At 45.5% G+C, this 24,586-nt stretch overlaps 1 pseudogene; it reads right to left on the reverse strand.

Moving 5' to 3' along the window:
- Positions 1 to 16,223: 16,223 nt before the first annotated feature.
- The window catches only part of LOC126176657 (integrator complex subunit 14-like), a 57,732-nt pseudogene continuing 49,369 nt past the window's right edge, over positions 16,224 to 24,586 (reverse strand).

Below are 24,586 nucleotides of genomic sequence, written 5' to 3' on the forward strand. Positions count from 1 at the left end.
TTGAATCAACCTGTATATCCTGCAGCAACGGGACCAACGACGACTGAAGAGAATCGCTCAGCGTGAGACAAGTGCAACCATTCCGCAAATTGCTGCAGATTTCAATGCTGGTCCATCAACAAGAGTAGCGTGCGAAACATTCAACGAAACATCATCAATTCTGCTTTTGGATCCGAAGACCCACTCGTGTACACTTGATGAATGCGCGGTACAAAGCCTTACGCCTCGCCTGGACCCGTCAACACCAGTGTTGGACTGTTGACTGGAAACATGTTGCCTGGTCGGACGAGTCTCGTTTCATATTGTATCGAGTGGATGGGTGTGTACGGGTATCGAGACAACCTCATGAATCCATGGACCATGCATGTCAGCATCGGACTGTTCAAACTGGTGGAAGCTCCGTAATGGTGTGATGCGTGTGCAGTTGGAGCGATATGGAACTCTTGATATGTCTAGATACGGGTCTGACAGGTGACACGTACGTAAGCATTCTGTCTGATCACCTGCATCCATTCATACCCATTCTGCATTTCGAGGGACTTCGACAATTCCAGCAGGACAATGTGACACTACACACGTCCAGAATTGCTACAGAGTGGCTCCAGAAACACTCTTCTGAGTTCCGCTGGCCGTGAAACTCCGCAGCCATGAAGATTATTGAGCATACCTGGGATGCCTTGCAATCTGCTGTTCAGAAATGATCGCCACTGCTTCGTACTCTTACGGATTTGTGGACAGCTCTGCCGTATTCATGGTGTCAGTTCCCTGCAGTACTATTTCCAACATTAGTCGAGTCCATGCGACGTCGTGTTGCAGAACTTCTGCAAGTTCGCGGGGGCCCTACACCATATTAGGCAGGTGTACCAGTATGTTTGGCTCTTGAGTGTATTAAGCTACATGTATAAAATGTTATCTCACATTGTTGTTTGCCATTTTGATTTTAATGGTAACAGACGAAAACTTCATTAAACAAAATACTCTTCAACCTGGTGTTTTCGAAAATAAATGTGTAATGAAAAGTGCACTCCGTATATAGTCTAGCCCAAGCCACTCCGATATTTCTCCCAAGTACGTTATTGATGCCGTTAATTTTTCCACCCCTAGGACGAGTGGGGAGAGATGTAGGTAGGGCTCACGACGCGCCATTCGTGAGTGGAACAGGAAGAGGGGAGGGGGTGAGTGGCAGAGAGACCAGGAGTACTTTGCGCAACACACTATAAGCTTGCCTGCGGGATTTAGATGTGTAGATGTACGGCAGATGCATATAAACATTTGCTAATGCGTCAGTTGGAAGTGTTCTCGAGGATATTTTTGTTCTGTCATCGCAACTACAAAAATGAGTGACCTTTTTTTCACAAGACGCGTTTCGCATTATTGAGGTAAAGCATTATCAGTCGTCTGTAATTAAGTTATTTACATACTGATTTGCTTTAAGGGGCTCCGGAACGTCCTATACTTGCAATGTTAAAATAACGCTTATAAATTACATCTTTCCTCACAAAGTATTTGAGGTAGGAAGTTGAACTTTTTACAGATTATTTATTGGAATATGGGCTACAACTTAACACAGGGATTTTACAAAATTTTAGTTCAGTCATTAAAGATGATTTTTTTTCAATTGTAATGAAAATTCACAACATTTTTTTGCAATTTTTTATTTATATATTCAAAAATATAGTTTTTTTGGAAAAAGGCTGTGTTAAATTATGCAGAAGGTACTGTGTAACATTTACTGAAAGTTTTAAACAAATATGTTTGGGAGATCCTTAGAAAACATGTAATTAGTATGAGAAAATAAAAGTTTTGGGAATCGAGCGACAAAGATTGGATTAACTTTTTAGTGCATTCCAGGTCCATAGGATGGATTATCTTCATCCTCTGCAAACTCCTCCTCCAGCTTCCTCTTGTTCCTCCTCCTGTTTACACTTGCTTGTATTTCTAGACTCTTTACAGCCCTGTCAGCAGCCCGAAGGCGTTCCTTGTCTAAAGCAAGCATCGCTCGTACCATGTTAGAACCTATCTTCATTCCCATATTTCTAAATACCTTGCACCTTACAATGTTGCCATCATTGAAAGTCGCAACAGCAACTTTACTTTTATTCATTATTATACTTCAACAAAACAGAGACTCAAGAAACAGAATTAATTACGAATATTTTCGAGATAACGACAGAGTAAATAAACATGAAACAATCGACAATCACACCAGCGATATATATTGAACCATCACAGGTTAGCCCCAACACATACTTTATCTCACATCACTAAAATGTACCTGATGAACACGGACGTTAATAATAACACCATTTGACAGTAGTTTAACAGCGCCACAGTGGGTCACGCCCATGTAGAACACATTTCAAAAAAAAAAAAAAAAATTTAAAATAGTTGTAGTCTTCGGAATTGAATAAATTATATATCTATTAAAAGGTATTAGTCTGCAGATTCAGAAAACGCAAAAAAGTAAAAATTGAACTTTTCATGATTTTGAGCCTTTCCGGAGCCCCTTAAGATCGAAAAACAGTTCGTTAAGAATATGTTGATTTGTGCTTGCGGCGATTTTCGCTTGATTTATCACAAAATCGACATATTCTTAACGAACAGTTTTTCGATCTTAAAGCAAATGAAAATGTAAATAATTTAATTACAGACCAGTGATGATGCTTTACCTCAATAAAGCGAAACGCGCCTAGTGAAAAAAAAGTCGCAGATTTTTTTAGTTGCAACGACAGAATAAAAATACCCTCAATAAATGTAAAGTAACTGCGGATAATATGGCAACACAAATGAAGAATTTAATTGGAAGTGTTCTCGTTTTAAAACACGAGGTGCAGTTCAATTTACACATTACGTGCAGGAGAAAATTTACATCTCAAAGGTTCTTGTTTGTCTGTCGTAAGAAACAGTCGTACCTGTGCGAGACTTAAGTCTAAGTGGCACATAATCACCACGAGGTGGATACGAGAGGATGAGTGGAGCGTACCGTAGTCTGGAGAATGTGCGTGTAGCGTTACCACGAGGGAAGGGACAGGGCCCAGGCAGAATGGGAAAGTACAGGCCTGCTCACGCAACCACACCGCAGTTCCCGGGTTACATAGGAGGAACCGCGGTCTCCTGAACCAGTCCCGCATTCTGGCTGCCACTCACTCGGAACTCTTGAGTGTTAACAGGTCTTTCGAAAGCAAACACTGGTTGGGTAGGGTCCAGCACGACACTAACGACCCGTAAATTCGGCTCCATTCCGTAACATCACACTACAGTACCAAAGTTCACGCATCAGGCTTTCTTCAGACAGTTAGGCAGTAGGGTGGATGGTGTTCTACTTTTCTCCATCTCTGTTTTCGTTTGTAGATGTCGGCGTTCTGAATAGTCTGATGCTGTTCTCCAGAACCTCGCTATCAAATGCAAACCGTTCCAGATCCGTGCAGGCGCACCTTCTCGATTAACCTGCCTCACATTCAGTACCTTTGCCATTTCCATTTGTTTTCTGCATCTATTAGTATTTTATGGCACTGACGCTGGGTGGCAAACCGGAGAGGGTTGGGTTGATTTGGGGGGGGGGGGGGAGGGGGAGGAGACCAAACTGCGAGGTCATCGGTCTCATCGGATTAAGGAAGGATGGGGAAGGAAATCGGCCGCGCCCTTTCATCCCGGCAGCCTGAAGCTATTTACGGAAATCACGGAAGACCTAAATCAGGATGGCCGGACGCGAGACTGAACCGTCGTCTCCCCGAATGCCAGTCCAGTGTGCTAGCAACTGCGCCACCTCGCTCGGTAAACCGGAGAGAAATGTGGTTTAGGGGTGCGTAAGGCTAAAGAAGGAAAGTAGCTTCTGCGTGATGTATGACTGACGAGTAATATAGCTCGATGAAACGTAGACCATGTAAGTAGGCTGTTTATGTTTTCTTGTTGGCAACGTTACATAGCGCTCTGTACGAAAATCACTGGCTGTGCTGTGTGCAGTCTGTGGCTAGTTTGCATTGTTGTCTGCCATTGTAGTGTTGGGCAGCTGGATGTGAACAGCGCGTAGCGTTGCGCAGTTGGAGGTGAGCCGCCAGCAGTGGTGGATGTGGGGAGAGAGATGGCGGAGTTTCGAAATTTGTAAGACTGGATGTCATGAACTGCTATATATATTATGACTATTAAGGTAAATACATTGTTTGTTCTCTATGAAAATCTTTCATTTGCTAACTATCCCTATCAGTAGTTAGTGCCTTCCGTAGTTTGAATCTTTTATTTAGCTGGCAGTAGTGGCGCTCGCTGTGTTGCAGTAGTTCGAGTAATGAAGATTTTTGTGAGGTAAGTGATTTGTGAAGGGTATAGGTTAATGTTAGTCAGGGCCATTCTTTTGTAGGGATTTTTGAAAGTCAGATTGCGTTGCGCTAAAAATATTGTGTGTCAGTTTAAGCACAGTCCTATATAATTGTTCAAAGGGGACGTTTTCCACCATACACACACACACACACACACACACACACACACACACACACAGACAGACAATGCTGGACGTACCCTTATACGGTGAGGACACGTTTTGCACGCAGGAACACTGTCGAACGTGATTGTTTTAGTGGTGCGGGTGTTACGGTGTGGGGAGCCATAACGTTGCACAGGCGTACTGACCTCCAAATCTTTTGAGCACGGCACACCCACCGGTCAACATTATTGTGACACTTGAATCCCATCGAGCACGTGTGGGATGCCTAAGGGGGACGTACTGCATCAGTTCCACATGCGCCAATGAACATCGAGCAATTGGCAACTGCTCTGGTAGAGGGACGAAACTCGCTACCGCAAGAACTACTTACCAACAACGTGGCCAGCACGGGAGTACGTTGCAGAGCATGCATTGACATACCCGCTGATGACACAACATATTAAGAGCCATGCACCGCCTATTGTAATGTCCAGGGCACCATCATGAACCTCGGCTATTCCACTGTAATTATTTTCTTTGAATAAAAGTATCATTTTCTCTCAATGCGTATTTCTTCCATTTACCTTCTGTACTGTACTATGCTGTACTCTGCTCCACTGCACTACCGTAGCAATTCTTTCTATGTATGGTCAAAGTTTGATTGAGCTGTGTTACGTGACAGCCACACATCATGCGGAACTTACTTTCGTCCCTACGTTTCGGACACCTGTGTATTTATGCACATGCATACTTATTGTTAAGAGTCAGAATTTGATGACAATATACATCAACATGTTTTTTCCATGTACTTTTTTTCTACGTAGTCGCCTTCACGTTCTATGGCCGTACGCCAGCGTTCTGCAAGAGCATTTATTCCCTGCTGCTGAAAACTGTTCTCCTGTAGCCGTAGCCATGTTCTCACTGCATGATTGACACTCTCGTCATCTTCAATGTGTGTTCCCCGCAGTGAATCTTTAAGCGGCTCAAAGAGATGGAAGTCCGAGGGTTGAATGGATGAGACAATGATGTCCAATCCCATTTGGCGATGTGTCCTCGGGTTTTCAGACTTGTATGTGGTCGTGCATTATCGTGTTGGAGCTAGATTTCTGCAGGAGTCTTGTCCGATCGAATACGTCTGAAATGGTTCTTGAGGTTATTCAATCTTTACGTATGCCTCTGAACTGATGGTTGACCCTCTTGGCATCAAATCCACCAGAATGACGCCATTACAATCCCAGAAGACCATTGCCATGACTTTTCCGGCAGACGGGGTTGTCTTGAATTTCTTCTTTTGTGGTGAATGAGGATGATGCCACTCCATGGGCTGCCTTTTTGTTTTCGGCGCAAAGTGGTCCGGTACATCGAGCTTTCGTCCCCCGTAGCGATCCGTGACAGAAAGGCGTCTCCGTCGGTCTCAAAAGGCTCCAACAATCCTGATGAAATGGTCTTTTTTTGAATCGTGTGGTCCGCTGTGAGCATTCGTGGAACCCATCTGAGCACCTCTTTGAATATCCAAGAGTCTCGATAATTCCAGACGCACATCCAGTGCTGACCGACAACTGTACTGACAATTGTCGGGATGTGATGCGCCAGTCGGCACGAATGATGACATCCGCACGATTCAAAATGTATCGAGCATGTAAGAATTTGGTTACGATATAGATAAACAGGTCTTGTCCACGTCCTATTTTTCTACGTAGTCTCCATCACGTTTTGTGGCCGTACGCCAATGTCGTGGAAGAACATGCATTCCTTGCTGGTAAAAGCTCTCGTCCTGTAGGTGCGGTCATGTTTTCAATGCATTATTGACACTCTCGCCATCTTCGAAGCCATCTGTAAGCGGCCCAAAGATATGGAAGTCCGAGGGTGCCAGGTATGGGCTATAGGGTGATGAGGACAGGACGTTCCGAGCGTGGCTGGTCATGCAGCTCTGTTTCTCTATTTCCTGAGGCTGTAAATTTCTTTACCCATCGCCCAACTGTACTCTTATCAACTGCAGTATCGCCATACACTGCACACAAACGTTTATTGATGTTGACCACAGCTTCTTTTTCTGCACACAAGAATTCAATAACATCACGCTGCCTGTAACGTGAGTCGTATGTAGACGCCATTTTGACGCTATACTAACGCTCTGCCATCTGCCAGAACGGTTCGAAATTTCGCCGACACACAGAAGAGACATTAAATGCGAAGCACCAACGAGGACGTTTGTCTACGTACATAAAAGACTTTCTTTTTTAATGTGGGGCATTACTTATTGAACGACCCTCGTAACACCGTCCCAACAGCCTTTACTTAGATTGTTTTATGAGGCAACCAGTTCCAATCACGTCATCTTCAAGCTTTTCGCATGACTGACACCAAGTACCACTCGTGCATGTTTAAGACAAGTTACTAGTAATCGTGTCTGGTTCCGTAGATATCCGAACTTCATGAGCACCAGATGAATATTGGTGCCTTCTCTTACGCATGCACGAGCGGTACTTGATGTCATTCATGTGACAAGCCTGAAAGTGACGCGATTGCAATGTGGACACTGATTGCCTACTAAAACAATCACAATTACTGCTGTTGGTACAGTATTATTACATTTAATCGACAGCCGCTGCCCCAAGCTTCTGAATCCAAGAGCTCCTGCACCCAACATGGGGTACGTTTATTTCGTCATTTGCTCATTTCTTTCCCTTCCACACTCTGGGGCGCCGACTCCTTTGTAGCGCAGTGGTGCCCGTCGGCGTCCCCAGAGCTGTATCCAGTCGGCAGGTGCGATGTTTTTGCAGGCCCCACCGCAGCTGAACGAGAGGATCAAGCCCGGAGGTTTCTCTTTTGGGCGTGACTCGGTGGTAGCGACCTCCAACCGAGCTACAGTATGCTAACGGCCGCGCCGCGCCGCGCCTCTCCACACTGACACAGCGGGCGCACGATGCAGGGTCGCTGATCCCTGCAGCGTACGGCGGTACTGCACACAGTGGCCCTCCAGTTGTTTCACGCCGTGCTGCAAAATATACTGAGGTGACAAAAGTCGCAGGACACCTCCTGATATCGTGTCGGACCTCCTTTTGCACGGCATAGTTCGGCCAGACTCAACGAATCGGGAAGCCAGACTCAACAAGTCGCTGGAAGTCCACTGCAGAAATATTGAGCCTTGCTGCCTCTTAACCGTCCATCAATGTGGAAGTGTTGCCGGTGCAGGCGTCTGTGCACGAACTGACCGCTCCATTACCTTCCACAAATTTTCGCTGGGATTAATGTAGGTCGATCTGGGTGGCCAAATCATTCACTCGAACTGTTCGGAATGTTCTTCTGACCATCCGTCGTTGTTTGGGAACGTGAAGTCCGTGAGTGGCTCCAAATGGTCTCGGTTGCTTCAGATGGACAAGAGCACACAGTACATTCCGTATAGACACAGCCTACACCGTTATGGAGCCACCACTAGCTTGCACAGTGTTTTGCTGACAACTTGGATCCACGGCTTTGTCCCTTACATCAGCTCTTACCGACTACAACCGGGACCAGGCTACTGTTTTCCAGTCGTCTAGGGTCCAACCGATATGGTCACCAGTCCAGGACAAGCGCTGCAGGCGATGTAGTGCTGCTGGCGAAGGCACTCGCGTCTCGCCGTAGCCCATTAACGCCAGATTTCGCCGCACTGTCCTAAAGGATACGTCGTACGTACTACACTGATTTTTGCTGTTATTTCACGCATAGTTGCTCGTCTAGTAGCAGTAACAACTCTACGCAAACGCCGCTGCTCTCGGTCGTCAAGTGAAGGCCGTCACCCACTGTGTTGTCCGTGGTGGGAGGTAATGCCTGAAGTGTGGCTACTGTCGGCACGCTCTTGTCACTGTGTATCTCGGAGTATTGAATACCCTAACGATTTCCAAAGTGGAATATCCCATGTGTCTAGCTTCCGCGTTCAGAGTCTATTAATTATCGTCGTGCGGCCGTAATCACGTCGGAAACCTTTTCACGTGAATCACCCGAGTACAAATAACAGCTCCGCCAATGCGCTGCCCTTGAATACCTTGCGTTAGCGATACTACCACCATCTGTAAAGGTGCATATCGCTGTCCCGTGAGTTTTGGCACCTGAGTAGATTTACCTTGGGTGGGGGGGGGGGGGGGGTGGGAACAGAATGGCGTCCTCCCGTTTGTTGATGTCCTAATGAAACGGCAACCAGACGAGAAACTGTGACGCAGTATGTACAGAAAAGCTACGCACGCTGATGTATATCTACACCTATTCAGTTGTCACAAGTCCCAACGTAAAGCCATTTTACGCACACTTGTTGACAGGGTGCGATCCATCTGCCACCGAGCCTTCCAACTGAGCTGAAGCACTTGCAGGCCATATTCCCGAAGGAATGCATATAGCAACAAGCACATAGGGCTTGCGTTTAGATAGGTTGTACGTAGGCAATAGCTGCAATAGAGGAGCATGATTCACTATGTAAGTAGGCTGTTTTGATTTTTATGTTGGTAACGGCACGTAGCGCTCTATATGAATATCACTGACTGTGCTGTGTGCAGTCTGTGCATGGTTTGCATTGTTGGAATATTTGCTATTGTAGTGTTATGTTGGTAACGCCACGTAGCGCTCTATGTGAAAATCGCTCACTGTGCTGTGTGCAGTGTGTGGATGGTTTGCATTGTGGAAATATTTCCTATTGTAGTGTTGGGCAGTTGGATGTGAACAGCGCGTAGCATTGCGCAATTGGAGGTGAGCCGCCAGCAGTGGTGGATGTGGGGAGATAGATGGCAGAGTTTTAAGAGCGGATGATCTGGACGTGTGTCCGTCAGAAAAACGAAATTTGTAAGACCGGATGTCATGAGCATATATATATAATGACTTTTGAACACTATTAAGGTAAATACATTGTTTCCAGAATGAGATTTTCACGCTGCAGCGGAGTGTGCGCTGATATGAAACTTCCTGGCAGATTAAAACTGTGTGCCCGACCGAGACTCGAACTCGGGACCTTTGCCTTTCGCGGGCAAGTGCTCTACCAACTGAGCTACCGAAGCACGACTCACGTCCGCTACTCACAGCTTTACTTCTTCCAGTACCTCGTCTCCTACCTTCCAAACTTTACAGAAGCTCTCCTGCGAACCTTGCAGAACTAGCACTCCTGAAAGAAAGGATATTGCGGAGACATGGCTTAGCCACAGCCTGGGGGATGTTTCCAGAATGAGATTTTCACTCTGCAGCGGAGTGTGCGCTGATATGAAACTTCCTGTCAGATTAAAACTGTGTGCCCGAGTTCGAGTCTCGGTCGGGCACACAGTTTTAATCTGCCAGGAAGTTTCAAATACATTGTTTGTTCTCCATCGAAATCTTTTGTTTCCTAACTAGCATATCAGTAGTAAGTGCCTTCAGTAGTTAGAATCTTTTATTTGATTGGCAGTATTGGCGCTCGCTGTATTGCAGTAGTTCGAGTAACGAAGATTTTTGTGAGCTAAGTCATTCATGAAAGGTATAGATTATTGTTAGTCAGGGCCATTCTTTTGTGGGGATTATTGAAAGTCAGATTGCGTTGCGGTGTGTCAGTTTAGTGTTGATCAGAATAAGTAAAGAGAGAAATGTCTGAGTATGTTCAGTTTTGCTCAGCTGTTTGAAAATCATATAACGTAAGAGGTTTACCTGCACAGTCATTTATAATTTTCCAAAGGGGACGTTTCAACTAGAATGCATCCACTTTGGAGGCAGTTCCTCCAGAATGTCAACAGAATCTTGAGGCAAAAGATTGTCAAATATGTACATCCCCATCTCCCAACACCTAGTTTCACTAAAGGATGGATGTAGAGCCTGGGAAACTGTGGTCTAACAAATCCCCTGCCAATGCGACAAGGCATCAAGGCATACATTGCGAGAACTGTATGCATGGTAGAAGAAAGATTTCGCGAATATAGATACCACAGTGAATGACACTACATCAAATCGTCCGTAGTCGGCCGTAATATACAAATCTCGTCACGATATGAGAAAAAGAGAACATGGGATCTTGCTCAATCCGATATTGCGTGGAAAAAGAGACCACTGAGATTACGACTAAAGACGTTTAGCGAAGGCAGCGGCCTACAACTAAGTCGGGCGTGGATCCTTGCACAGAGCCGAGAAAATGTGAAGTGTAGCCGTACAGTGAGGTCCGCACCCATCAGCGACAGCGCAGAGACTGGCGGCCGCAGTTCGAGTTCCACTGCCGCCACACCCCACTCCCCAACTCGGTGGCTGCACCGACTGTGGCAGGGACAGACTGATGGAGGGGGTAGTGGGCAGGCAGCCACGCACGACCTGAGCAGAACGGCAGTCATTAGGAACGCCTGAAGATGATAGAAAGCCTGTTTGCCGAAACACCGTGGAGAACTTAACAACATGACGTGAGCGGACACCTGACAGTTCTACATGTCGTAAAAATTATTATGCTACATGCGTCAGAAACGTGGAGAAACTTAAAGATGACAGAAATACGTTGGACATGAGAGAAATGTGAGAAAAGTTTTCATGTTAAATACTAGCGTGGTGAAATAACAGAGAATGTCAGAGGATGATACGAAAAGAAGAAGCACTATGGAGAAGATAGCTGTCCGGTAAATGAAAAGACCATCACTTTTATATTTTGGTGTCAAGTGAATCTTCGTGGAGACATATGATGCCTAAAGAAGATTTTGATATGTAAGAAAATGAGGAGGGCTGATTATAGACTAGGGGAATCACTGCAGAGATGAACAAGCCTATGAAGAGGAGCAAAAGAGGAATGCAGACAGACATCTCAAGAAAATGATGCGAAAGGTGTCCTAGGCAGCTGCATACGCTAGCTAATGAATATATACCATTTAGAGGGACGCGCAGTTATAGATACAAAAGACCTTTGAAATTTGATCTCTATTTAAATTTTGTCTGAGAAATTAATGGAATGTGTCAGAAACGAGAGTCTTGTGTTACGGTCCTATTTGGAGTCTTTCGATTGTTCTATGACGTCTTCCAGTTCTTAATTTCTTCCGCTAATGCTTTCATCTTTGCGTTCATTCGTGGTTCTTGGTAATCCGTTTTACATGCTCTAGTCTTGGACTATCTCTACAGTTTTCTCGTGCACCGCACCTCCTAAGATAAGGATTCCGTGGAAGGTGAGCTACTAATCTTTCACTTCGTCTTGTAACGGCTTAAAATACATCTTTTTTCGCCACTTAGCTACATCCTCTCCTCATTTTTCCGCTTCGTTCTGAACAATTTTGTATCAATACAACGTGTTAAATATTCCCTGTACTTTTTCTGTGGTTTTTGCACTGGATACACTCCACTTCCAAAAACTGCTATACACCCAGTAAAGAGATTCAGAATCTCCTTCGTCAGTTGTGTTAACGGTCTATTTAAGAAACCTTCCTTCATCTGCGCTAATCTGCTTCTGACTTCTTCCTAGATTCGGCCATCTCCTATATTCTTCCTTGCTTGGGAGTAAATGTGTTTCATTTTTTCTCAAGTGTTTCGTCAAGCATGATGCTAACTTGCACCTATGGTTCTAAGCTGGGCGACAATTTCACTAGTTTTCTTCATTTTCTTGTATTGCTAGTATATTCTTCATCCGAATTCTGTGACAAGTTGCCTGTTCTTTTTAAAGTTTCTTTACATTCAAAATGTCATAGCCATAGACTCTGCAGTACATTACTTAGTAAATTTTTGTGATAAAAAGAGTCGTAGCCGAATTGTTAAATTTCGTCTAGTGGATAAAGCAGTCCTTCACGGCGGACGTACATTCCGATTAGCGTGGTGCGTAGCTTAAATTAGACGCTTACATGATTATTAAACTGTTACACAAGATAATTTCAACTTTTGTTGTCTCGCGGCTATCAAATGCGTGTAGCGTTGACAACTTTCACGCTAGGTCCATTTATATACAACTGAATAAAACCAATTTTATCATGCCATCGTGAACTCAGAAATATGTTAAATCAGGCGACAGAGACTGAACATGTTCACTCTTTCACACTTGAAGAAATCCAATCAGCGCTCAAGAATATTACGCCATGGAAAGCATGAGGATTTGACGACATCAACCCCGAATTCCTAATAAACTGCGGAAAACATGCAAAGCCCTGTCTCGTCAGATTCTTCACCGACTTCATCCGAATTTGTAATCTACCCAGAGAGTTCAAACGAACAAAGATAACAGTCATCCTCAAACCAAGGAAAACAACAAACTAACCTGAAAGCCAGAGGCATATTGCATTACTGTCAGTAACATACAATTTACTTGAAAGGCTCATCTACAACAAGATGTCTGCGAAAATATTTCATGTAATACCAGTTGAACAGGCATGTTTCAGACCAAAACGAAGCTGTGCTGACAACGCTCTCTCGCTTATAACTTATATTGAAGTGGGATTTCAAAGAAAGCTTGAAAGTTCTGTCGAATTCATTGATTTATCAGCCGCTTACGTCACTGTCTGGTGAGAAGGCATGATCTGTAAATCACTTCGTCTGATCCGATGCAAACCAACAGCTCGTTTGCTAAATGACATGCTGGATGACAGAACATTTCAGGTTATCGTGGGGTCCAACGTAAGCTCACCACGAAAACTCAAAAACGGCCTACCATCGGTACTTGCACAACTGCTGTTCAGCCTACACATCACAGAATTTCCAGAGACGAGAACTAAAAACCGTGGCTACGCAGATGACTGAGTACTTGCAACAAGATGTAACTCATTTGAAGAATCAGAGGAGTTCCTTATAGCCGAATTGGAGAAGTTGGGAAGTTACCTCCGAAAATGGAGCCCCCAACCAAACGCCAGCAAAACAGAGGTTACATGCTTTCATCTGAAGAATAAATTTGCCAAAAGGGAGTTTAGATTACAGTTTGAGAACACATGTCTTAATCACAATAAAACACGAAAATATCTGGGTGTGAAGGTCGATAGAACTCTCACGTTTAGAGAGCACATAACACAAACCGCAGAGATATTAAAATCGGGGGAAAGTAGTAGACAAAAACCCTGTGGAACAAGACGGGGAGAATCGGCACCTGTCCTATGCTCAGCTGCTGTGACCCTTGTCAGCTAAACTGCTGAATACTCTGCGCCAGATAGGCTTAATAGTCCTCACATTCATAAAATTGACGCTCAGCTCAATAACACAATGAGAATGATCGTAGGAATAATCAAATCTACTACCATGGAATGGCTCCCAGTAATGAGCCACATACCACCGTCAAATTTGCGCCGTAAACGCACTCACGAGAGAGTACAAGAAGATCTTGAGCAACAATAACCTACCATTACATGAAGACACTGAATACGCCACCCATGGCCCCCTATCAAAATGGCAATTGCAGCCACAGAGGAAAAATTCAGCTTGAGTGAAGCCTGACATCAACAATGGACCACAAAGCAGAGTAACGAAATTCCATGTTATACCCAAAAGCCTTCGGGTTTTACCACGTAAAACCTGGTTAACTCTGCGCAGAAGAGCAGGGTAGATGTGTCTATATCCTGCGTAAGTGGGGTAAGAAACCGACGCCTTCAGCGAATGTGGTGAAATCCAAACCATAAAGCACATCGTAGAAGGATGCTCTCGGACAACTTATGAAGGGAAACATGAAGATTTTCTGATGGCTACTCCAGAAGCAATAACCTATATAAATATGTTAGAGGTTTGTTTATAACAATAATTATTTCGATGTAACTAATTGTATTGTCATTTGTGCCTTACTGACATGAATAAATCAATAAATAAATATCATGCCATATGCTTTTTGTCTTTATTTTTTGAAAGGCAAGTCTGGTACGGGATGCTGTTCTACATGCATGCTGGCTTTACTGATTTTAGGGCTGTTCTTCTGGTTTCGAGTTTTCGCTAGCACAGCATCTTAAACAGCAAGACAAGTCTCATTCGTAAAAATTGTCGACAGTAGAATATTTCAGTACATAAAACACTTTAACTGATTGATTTCACTTCCCACTGTTATAACGAACTAAACTGAGTTTTAGTTCGATTTTGAGAGCGATGTTTTAGGCGAAGCCCTTCGATAGTGTTATATTTCGTCAAGACTAGTGGACAGTACATTAAATCATGAACGCGTCCTTCGCAACGAAGAAGAATTTGCGAAAATATGATAAATAAAGCGAATGAGATTTAAATATCGGTATACACTGGAGCAAAATATTGTTTCTGGCTTGCAGAAGTTAACAACAAAATAATCAGTGTAGAAAGTTTGCCGGCCAGGGTGGCCAAGCGGTTCTAGGCGCTACAGTCTGGAACCGCGCGACCGTGACTGCCGCAGGTTCGAATCCTGCGTCGGGCATGAATGTGTGTGATGTCCTTATGTTAGTTGGGTTTAAGTAGTTCTACTCGTAAGTTCTAGGGGACTGATGACCTCAGAAGTTAAGTCCCATAGTGTTCAGAGCCATTTTTTGTAGAAAGGCTACGAAGCTGTGATTGATCCGCGCTTGTTACAATCTGATTAAGTATAGCAAACAACTGAATCTGATTGAGAAGCCAAAAGAATCGAAACATGTTGGTCGCACACTTACGTCTTTTCTTTGACCTCAGAGCAGAGATTCGCAGATATTTGATTCAAATGGCTCTGAGCACTATGGGACTTAACACCTGTGGTCATCAGTCCCCTAGAACTTAGAACTACTTAAACCTAAGGACATCACACACATCCATGCCCGAGGCAGGATTCGAACCTGCGACCGTAGCGGTCACGCGGTTCCAGACAAGCGTCTAGAACCGCACGGCCACACCGACCGGCTGCAAATATTTAATACCAATTACAATTAGCAGCTCACTTAAACATCACCGCGGTACAGTACGTTCATAACTTTCACTACATCATGAGGTAAGGTAACTGAGTACAAATGTTGTGTTACATACTTCTGATAAGCATGTTAGACACATATTTAAAAGATGTTATATCGAATGACTGCGAAATGATCTCGTGGAATATAGTAGTGCATTGATCTGCATTTACCTTGTGCCTCACAGATTCTGTACGAAAACTGAAAACTGTCAGTAGCAAAGAAGACGTATCAAATTTTGTTTTCGTTCTCCGCGACTTTCTTCACAGAAGGCACACGAAAGGGGGATTTCCCGCAAATGGCGAGTACGTGGCTACTGAAAATTTTCTTCGTGAACAAATAAATGAAAAATATTTTGTCTATCGATTATTCTGCAATGAACGAGCACGAATCTTTTGAAACGCAGTACGGTAAACGTCGAGCTTTATAATTCGTTCCCTCCCGAGAACAGCTTGGAGCACATTTAGTTGATTCGCATCAGTCTCGATGAGCCAGACTAGCTAAATTGTCGTTTGACGAACTTCGGCGAACTGTGAGCACAGCTCGTTTCGCAAGTTCGTCCTCGAATTGTGTGGTTGTGTGCGGTGGTGACGCATTTGCATGCCACCATATAAACTGCCTGTAATGGCTCAAACGACTCCTGTCGCTTTCACCGAGGATCCGGGAAGCGGACTTTTAGTGAAGCGCGGTATCCTTTCTTCATTCGACGATGCGAGTTGTCATTCGGAACGAATCTACGACATGGAGGCGTGGTCCACGCAGCTGGGAAAGCAGGTGGGTGTTTCTTGCGCTTTACGACTCTCATAATCACGGCCTCGCCAGGTTTCTTTTTTAAAACTAGAAGACGTCCATTTGTTGGACAGAGGACTTCGAGAGGAGGACACGTACAAGAGTTGAACAATAGATATGGAAACACGGCGAGAGAGGCGCGCTTGAACACAAATGCGGCTGCCACGCTAGCCACGCCTGCTGGATGCGCTGATGCTGTTTTTTTTTATATTTAAAAAAATATATTTGGTGGGACATCACATATCACAGAGGTAGAGTTATTCATAAATTTTGAATTTTGTCAACAGAGGTGTCACATTGAACTTGATATCACGACAGTAAGGCCTGCGTAAAACTCCCGCTGCATGTGTAAGTTGTAGTGGACAATCTGGATGGGTGCCTCCAGGGAGTAGAGTGCACTCCCTCTCGAATATTGCTGCTAAACCATCCACAAGCTCAATGAATCCAAATGATATTGCAGCTCTTTTCAACCTGTTTAACTCCTCATAAAACTGCTGTGTTTTGTCTGGAAGTTTGCGAGCATGCCGCAAGATCTTTTGTATATCAGACTGTAATCCTGCCTGCCTTATCCAAACCACACAATTTTGTGAGTAACTTCTTTTTTCTAGAGGACGAACTGGAAACTGCGGTGGCGGATCTTCCTCACCATTCACTGCGCGGAAAATTTCCAAAGAACCTAAGTTATTTAAATTTCCCAGCCATGGCACAATATTCGTTCCAGATTCCAACACATTAAATTTGATTTCTTCTTGCTGTCAGCCCAAGAGTAAACAAAGCCAAACCAGTCCTCGGCTAAAAGACACAAGGCAGCCGTATTTTCCGCTTAAACTGCACCAAGAAGTAGTACACAAAATGAGGCGACTTTTCCTTCATCTACACCTGAATCATCATCAGAGTCTCCTTCTGACTTCATCACAGAGGAAATACCATCTGCCTCCTCCAATTTCCCTGAACCAGGGGGTAGCACCAGATGACGTGAAATAGCCAGAGGGCTTCCAACAGCAGTAGCTTTGTTGAAAAACTGAGGGGCAGGTGAGAGAATAATGCGGGAGCCCAAATTTCCACACTTTAGTGTGCCCTGAAAGGATGCAAAATTTGCCTCTGCCAGTTTCTGGAACATTGTAGTAAGTGCTGCTTCAGGTACGTGAACACAGCTATCAAGACATGCCAGTTCAACAAGACGACTAGGTAGCTCAGTGTCCTCAGTATATCGCGAGTGTCAGCAGTGGTGAGAACAGTTTTGTGTGTAGCTGGCAGTCGTAGCTAAATGAATTCGATTGCGGGCAAATTATTTGTGCTCCGTAAACGAGGTAGCCAAAGTTCCTGGTGATTCAAGACGTACCGAATCGAATATTTATACCGCAATAAAGAGAAAGCGGAATAAGATCGCCCACTAAGCAAAACGCGGACGAAAATAAGTGTTGAGTGATGCTGACACACCGTCATTGAATGGGATTTTGGCTAAAAAATAAGAGGACGACAGTTGCGAAAGTCACTGCAGAAATGAGTGTCATACATGCGAACCAAGACATGGGGAGCTCCATAAGCAGGGAATTTGAGGACGAGCTGGAGTCCGTAAACCGCACGTCGGTGATAACAGGTAAACGTGGTGCCGGCGGCATAAAACCTTAGTGAGTCTACGAGGGTGGTTTAAAAAGTGCCCGGAATCGTCACGAGAGGTAAGCGCTTGCGCAGCGAGTTGTTCACGTGATATTAATTGGACTGTTGACTGTAAACACGTGCCACGTCACAGCTCTTAGAAGAGAGCTGTGGCGGTGACGTGGCTCTGTTTTTGTTCCCCCGTAGTGATTTGCGAAGATGGAAAAAATCGAGATTCGAGAGTGATTAATTTCTTCATAAAGAAAGGTATGAAAGCAAAGAGTTTCCCCACAACACTTTCTACGTGTTCTTTCGAATTTAAGTTGTTCGTAATCGTAGTTCCTCGATATTTAGTGCCTGCCCCCACGCATGGATCCGCTGCGTGGGCCACGATTAGTATCACCAGGATTTGATTGATTCATCGTGTAACCGAAGATTAACGGATTCCGGTATATTGATAATTTTTACTTTTTGGACCGCCTGACTGCAACTGAATAAACACAACTTTCGTGCCACAAGATTTTCGCCCTTATTCTCTGCAAGGCATCTTCAGTGGTAGCTTAAGTACACGATTTTCTACATATTATGTTTCTGTTCCATTTTTGGTGCTGTTCCTCTTCTTCTAATTGCCACTTGTGGGTTTTTCTACATTTGAAAACACTTGTTTTGACACAATGATGCAAATATGGAGAAAATCGCCCACGCCACCTGCCACTGAGGGTGCCTAGCAGAGAATAAAGGCGAAACGCGTACGGCACGAAAATTCAGTTGTAGTAAGACGGTCCAAAAAGTAAAAATTGTCAAGGTACCGTAATATTACACGCAATTGAGGAAGACAGCACCACAAAAGTTGAAGATGTTAACGGATTCCTTTTAGCACTCCTGTGTATTACCTCACTCTTTTCATTATTTTGGGTCCATTTCCAATTTTCGCACCATACAGATATCTTTCTAAATCGTTTTGTAATTCGATTTGATCTTCTGATGACTTTACTAGACGATAAACGACAACATCATCTGCAAACAACCTAAGACGGCTGCTCACATTGCTCCTAAATCATTTATATGGATCGGGAAAAGCGGAAGGCCTATACACTACCTCGCGGAACGCCAGATATCACTTCTATTTTAATCGATGACTTTGTATCAGTTACTACGAACTGTGACCCTCTCACAGGAAATCACGAATCCAGTCACATAACTGAGACGATATTCCACAAGCAATCAGTTTTACCGCAACTCGGTTGGGTGGTACACTGTCAAAGCCTTCTGGATATCTAGAATAGAAATACGTGAACGGCACAGCAAGTGTATGACATCATTTTTAAGGGAGCACAGAGCTACGCAATATGTATGTAGGTAGCTTCTCTGTCCTTCTGAAGAAGTTCTTCATTATGTAGCAGGGTCAGTGACTGAATGGGTGGAGAATATTCTGGATTTACTTCGCGCTTGTAACAACCCTGCTTCTCCGGCTCGCTATGTCGGATGTCGCAGACCCTTAGGTTCAAAACTGTATAGTCGGTAGACAGCGAAAAACTGAGTATTCTGTGAAAAGGAACTAATACATCGTGCGATACGAGATCTTTAATTAGCAGTGCGCGTGAGGAAATTTTTTTGGTAACAGTTAAGGTCTGACGTTATCCTTGTGCTCTTGCAGTCCGCAACATGATCGACAATCGTCGTTGGCGATGTGATACGAGCGCGAACTACAGATTTTATCGCTGCAGACCTAATCGCTGCCGGACGCGGTTGTCTCGCGGTTCTAGGCGCTCAGTCCGGAGCCGCGCAACTGCTACGGTCGCAGGTTCGAATCCTGCCTCGGGCATGGATGTGTGTGATGTACTTAGGTCAGTGAGGTTTAAGTAGTTCTAAGTTCTAGGGGACTGATGACCTCAGCAGTTAAGTCACATAGTGCTCAGAGCCATTTGAACCATTTGAACCTAACCGCTGTCGCAGTCGGAAACTCCAGCTTTGTTCAAAGACGTCTCATCTATGAGGCACAAGCTCTCTACAAAGTCAGGTAACGCGGCACTGCTATGGTTAATACATCGACAGAATGGAACTTTGGATTACATATCAGCTGGTCTCATTGTTTGCGTACAATAGGTGCAACGGCTGCAGCACCACACTCCACGTCACCCTCTGTGGACAGGTCGGCAGGCACCTACTGACAAATCTTCTTCCACACCGCACGACATGGTCTCAAATACCACTGTGTGAACGGAACTGTGGACATGTCTCTGTGGCATTAACTGCTCCGCCTGCCGTCAGGTTGTACACACGGCGATAAATGTCTTACAATTTGAACGACGCCTGTTGCTATGCGTTCTTTCGGTTTTTTCCGGGCGCGGCAGAGTGTCGCCCCGTACATTAAATTCATGTCTACCGGTTCTTGTAATGCTCCATTGTCGAGAACCACTCATGAACCGTCAACAGCGGTAGACTCCACTGGGACTCATCACAGATGGTGTATTGTTTTTGAAGATGGCGCCGCCAACGTCGATGCAACAGGTATTTGATTTCTGTGAAACGTAAACTGTTTAGGAAACAGATGTGTCACATACATTGCTTATTCACGACGTCGCCCCGCCTGATTTAACAATGCTGAGTACGATCGGGAGAAATGTGTACATGTTCTGCGCTGGACTCCAGGCAACCTGTCGAGCAAACATCCCTGGAGTACTGGTAACCGAATCTGGGTCCCCTGCGCGGCAGTCAGACTCGCCTACGAGTCAGCTACTGAGACGGACAACTACGAGGGCAGTTCAATAAGTAATGCAACACATTTTTTTTCTGAAACAGGGGTTGTTTTATTCAGCATTGAAATACACCAGGTTATTCCCCAATCTTTTAGCTACACAACACTGTTTCTCAACGTAATCTCCATTCAATGCTACGGCCTTACGCCACCTTGAAATGAGGGCCTGTATGCCTGCACGGTACCATTCCACTGGTCGATGTCGGAGCCAACGTCGTACTGCATCAATAACTTCTTCATCATCCGCGTAGTGCCTCCCACGGATTGCGTCCTTCATTGGGCCAAACATATGGAAATCCGACGGTGCGAGATCGGGGCTGTAGGGTGCAATTCCGCACAGATGGTTCTCCTTTGCTCTTTATGGTGTTCGGTTAGACAACGAGGGACCCAGCGGGAACAAACCTTTGGATATCCCAACTGGTGAACAATTGTGACAGCACTACCAACAGAGATGTCAAGTTGAGCACTGAGTTGTTTGATGGTGATCCGTCGATCATCTCGAACGAGTGTGTTCGCACGCTCCCCCATTGCAGGAGTCACAGCTGTGCACGGCCGGCCCGCACGCGGGAGATCAGACAGTCTTGCTTGACCTTGCGGAGATGATGACACACGCTTTGCCCAACGACTCACCGTGCTTTTGTCCACTGCCAGATCACCGTAGACATTCTGCAAGCGCCTATGAATATCTGAGATGCCCTGGTTTTCCGCCAAAAGAAACTCGATCACTGCCCGTTGTTTGTAACGCACATCCGTTACAGACGCCATTTTAACAGCTCCGTACAGCGCTGCCAGCTGTCGGAAGTCAATGAAACTATACGAGACGAAGCGGGAATGTTTGAAAATATTCCACAAGAAATTTCCGGTTTTTTCAACCAAAACTGGCCGAGAAAAAAATGTGTTGCATTACTTATTGAACTGCCCTCGTACTACCACTGCTCGTCCACATCTCAGTAAACGTGTCCACCTCATTCCTCAACGTTTCGTATGTTACATTTAAGAGGGCATGGTGAAAATTCTGGTTTTGGCATCCAGCATCTAAGTTTTGTCAGGCCTATCCAAAATCAGTATAATGGCGTGACGGTACCGTCATCGCGATGACGCTCCGACCGACCTGGCGTCGACGCAGACGACTCGCTTCGCTCCGGCGCCCCTCCCTGCCTGCCAGTTCCGCCTCCCTGCCAGTGACAGGTGAACGGCTCTGACGGCGCCTGACGGTTGCGTGTATTAATTGCCTAACAATAGAACGCGCCATCCACTGTCACCTCGAAAGTGCCTCCAGCGTAAGCATCAGAAACGTACGGAAGAAAGGCGCGCTTACATTTGTCGCTGTGACTCAGCGAAAGCCGCCTTAACAGCGGTGCTCGTCCGTTCGGCGAAACTGAGCAGCGAGTCGCACAGGTGCGGCGGCTTTTTCACGAATGCTCACGCGTCAGTTCCGGCCGCAGAAAGTTTCCACGCCTCGTCAGCTGTTCAGCCGTCGGGCGCCTGCATGTCAAGAAGCGCGAGCGCGCGCGCGTGCATAACGCGGCGCGGCGGTGAAAGCGCGGTGCGTGTGTGGTGCGTGGTGGGCGTGGCGCCTGGCGGGACCCGCCTCCCCTGCGCGCATACGAGTGCCTCCAGTCAGGCAGTGGCGGCTTCCTCAGTAATATCAGAGACGTAGTAGTAAATAGCTTTTAGGGAATTTGGGAAAGCTTTTGACAATGTTGATGGAATATAGGTGGCAGCCGTGCATGATGACTGTGGCGCGCAAAGCGGCCATTGGGATTCTGGGGCCTACCAGGTGCTAGCACAGCGCGGGAAATGCTGTAACTTATTCTCCCTGGAGGATCGAGTCGCGCAAAGGCGTCTAACCTGTTAGCTGTGCCGCTCCTCAGAGTTATAATACGACTAGCCATTAAAACTGCTACACCACGAAGATGACGTGCTACAGACGCGAAATTTAACCGACAGGAAGAAGATGCTGTGATATCCAAATGATAAGCTTTTCAGAGCATTCACACAAGGTTGGCGCCGGCAGCGGCACCTACAACGTGCTGACATGAGCAAAGTTTCTAACCGATTTCTCATACACATACAGCAGCTGATCGGCGTTCCCTGGAGAAGAGTTGTTGTGATGCCTCGTGTAAGGAGGATAAATGCGTACCATCACGTTTCCGACTTTGATAAAGGTCGGATTGTAGCCTATCGCGATTACGCTTTATCGTATCGTCATATTGCTGCTCGCGTTGGTCGAGATCCAATGACTGTTAGCTGAATATGGAATCGGTGGGTTCAGGAGGGTAATACGGAACGCCGTGCTGCATCCCAACGGCCTCGTATCACTAGCAGTCGAGATGACAGGCATCTTATTCGCATGGCTGTAACGGATCGTGCAGCTACGTCTCGATCCCTGAGTCTATACGCTCTGAGCACTATGGGACTTAACATCTAAGGTCATCAGTCCCCTAGAAGTTTGAACTACTTAAACCTAACTAACCTAAGGACATCACACACATCCATGTCCGAGGCAGGATTCGAACCTGCGACTGTAGCGGTCGCGCGGTTCCAGACTGAAGCGCCCAGAACCGCTCGGCCAGCAGAGGCCGGCCGAGAGTCAACAGACGGGGACGTATGCATCTGCACGAACAGTTCGCCGACGTTTGCAGCAGCATGGACTATCAGCTCGGAGACCATAGTTGCGGTTGCCCTCGACGCTGCATCACAGACAGGAGCGCCTGCGATGGTGTACTCAACGACGAACCTGGGTGCACGAATGGCAAAACGGCATTTTTTCGGATGAATCCAGGTTCTGTTTCAGCATCATGATGGTCGCATTTGGCGAAATCGCGGTGAACACATTGGAAGCGTGTATTCGTCATCGCCATACTGGCGTATCACCCGGCGTGATGGCATGGGGTGCCATTGTTTACACGTCTCGGTCACCTCTTGTTCGCATTGACGGCACTTTGAACAGTGCACGTTACATTCCAGATGTGTTACGACCAGTGCCTCTACCCTTCATTCGATCCCTATGAAACCCTACATTTCAGCAGCATAATGCACGACCGCATGTTGCAGGTCCTGTACGGTCTGTTTTGGATACAGAAAACGTTCGACTGCTGCCCTGGCCAGCACATCCTCCAGATCTCTCACCAATTGAAAACGTCTGGTCAATGGTAGCCGACCAACTGGCTCGTCACAATACGCCAGTCACTACTCTTGATGAACTGTGGTATCGTGTTGAAGCTGCATGGGCAGCTGTACCTGTACACGCCATCCAAGCTCTGTTTGACTGAATGACCAGGCGTATCAAGGCCGACATTACGGCCAGAGGTGGTTGTTCTGGGTACTGATTTCTCAGGATCTATGCACCCAAATTGTGTGAAAATGTAATGACATGGCAGTTCTAATATAATATATTTGTGCAATGAATACCCGTTTATCAACTGTATTTCTTCTTGGCGTAGCTATTTTCATGGGCAGTAGTGTAATTTCTGTTGATTTCAGTTGTCCGTATGTAAGAAAAGTGGTCAGTTTGAAACTTGAACATTAATACTTCTTTGAAGAGTTGACCAATGATTCTGCTGTGGTGTGCAGAGAAAAGTTGTCGAGGGGAGTCGGAAGTGGTCGGGCGCAGGCTACGGTGGAGAACAGCCGCGTGGCATGAGAGGTCGCAGCCTGCCGTGATCGTGCTAGCAGCGCGGGGGGGGGGGGGGGGCGGTCTTTGCTGTTAATTGAGGAATTTTGGTAATGTGCCTTTTTGCTGCAAGTAGTATTGCTTACTTGTGCACTTGAGGGATTTTGTCAGATTAGTGTATGCATACACTCGGAGTAATATTCGTATCTTTCTTGTGGCCAGAGACGTGTTTATTGAGTACAGACATTGTGGAATAATTGAGATTTGTGTAAAGCTTGTCAGTGTTTAAATAACCTATCTTGCGAATATACTAAATTAAAGTCTTTATTGATCTCTTTCATTTTTTACACCGTTTAAGGCTACTTGGCGAAACCCCTCCTGATCATTCAATTCCTATATAAAACGAACATGGCAGAAGTTATTGCAATTCTTTCAATGTTTAGGGTTCAGTGCTCAGGCTGCGTTTCGTATCAGTGGAAAAATGTCCCTCTACAACGTAAGAGTGTGCCGAACACATCTACCACACACCTCAGTTGAGCTTGAGCGACACTGTACGCAATTTCACGCATTTTGCTGAAAATTTAAGTTTTCAGCTGGATGGAGCGTCA

This window comes from Schistocerca cancellata, chromosome 3, assembly GCF_023864275.1.
Source record: "Schistocerca cancellata isolate TAMUIC-IGC-003103 chromosome 3, iqSchCanc2.1, whole genome shotgun sequence".
Classification (NCBI taxonomy): Eukaryota; Metazoa; Arthropoda; class Insecta; order Orthoptera; family Acrididae; genus Schistocerca; species Schistocerca cancellata.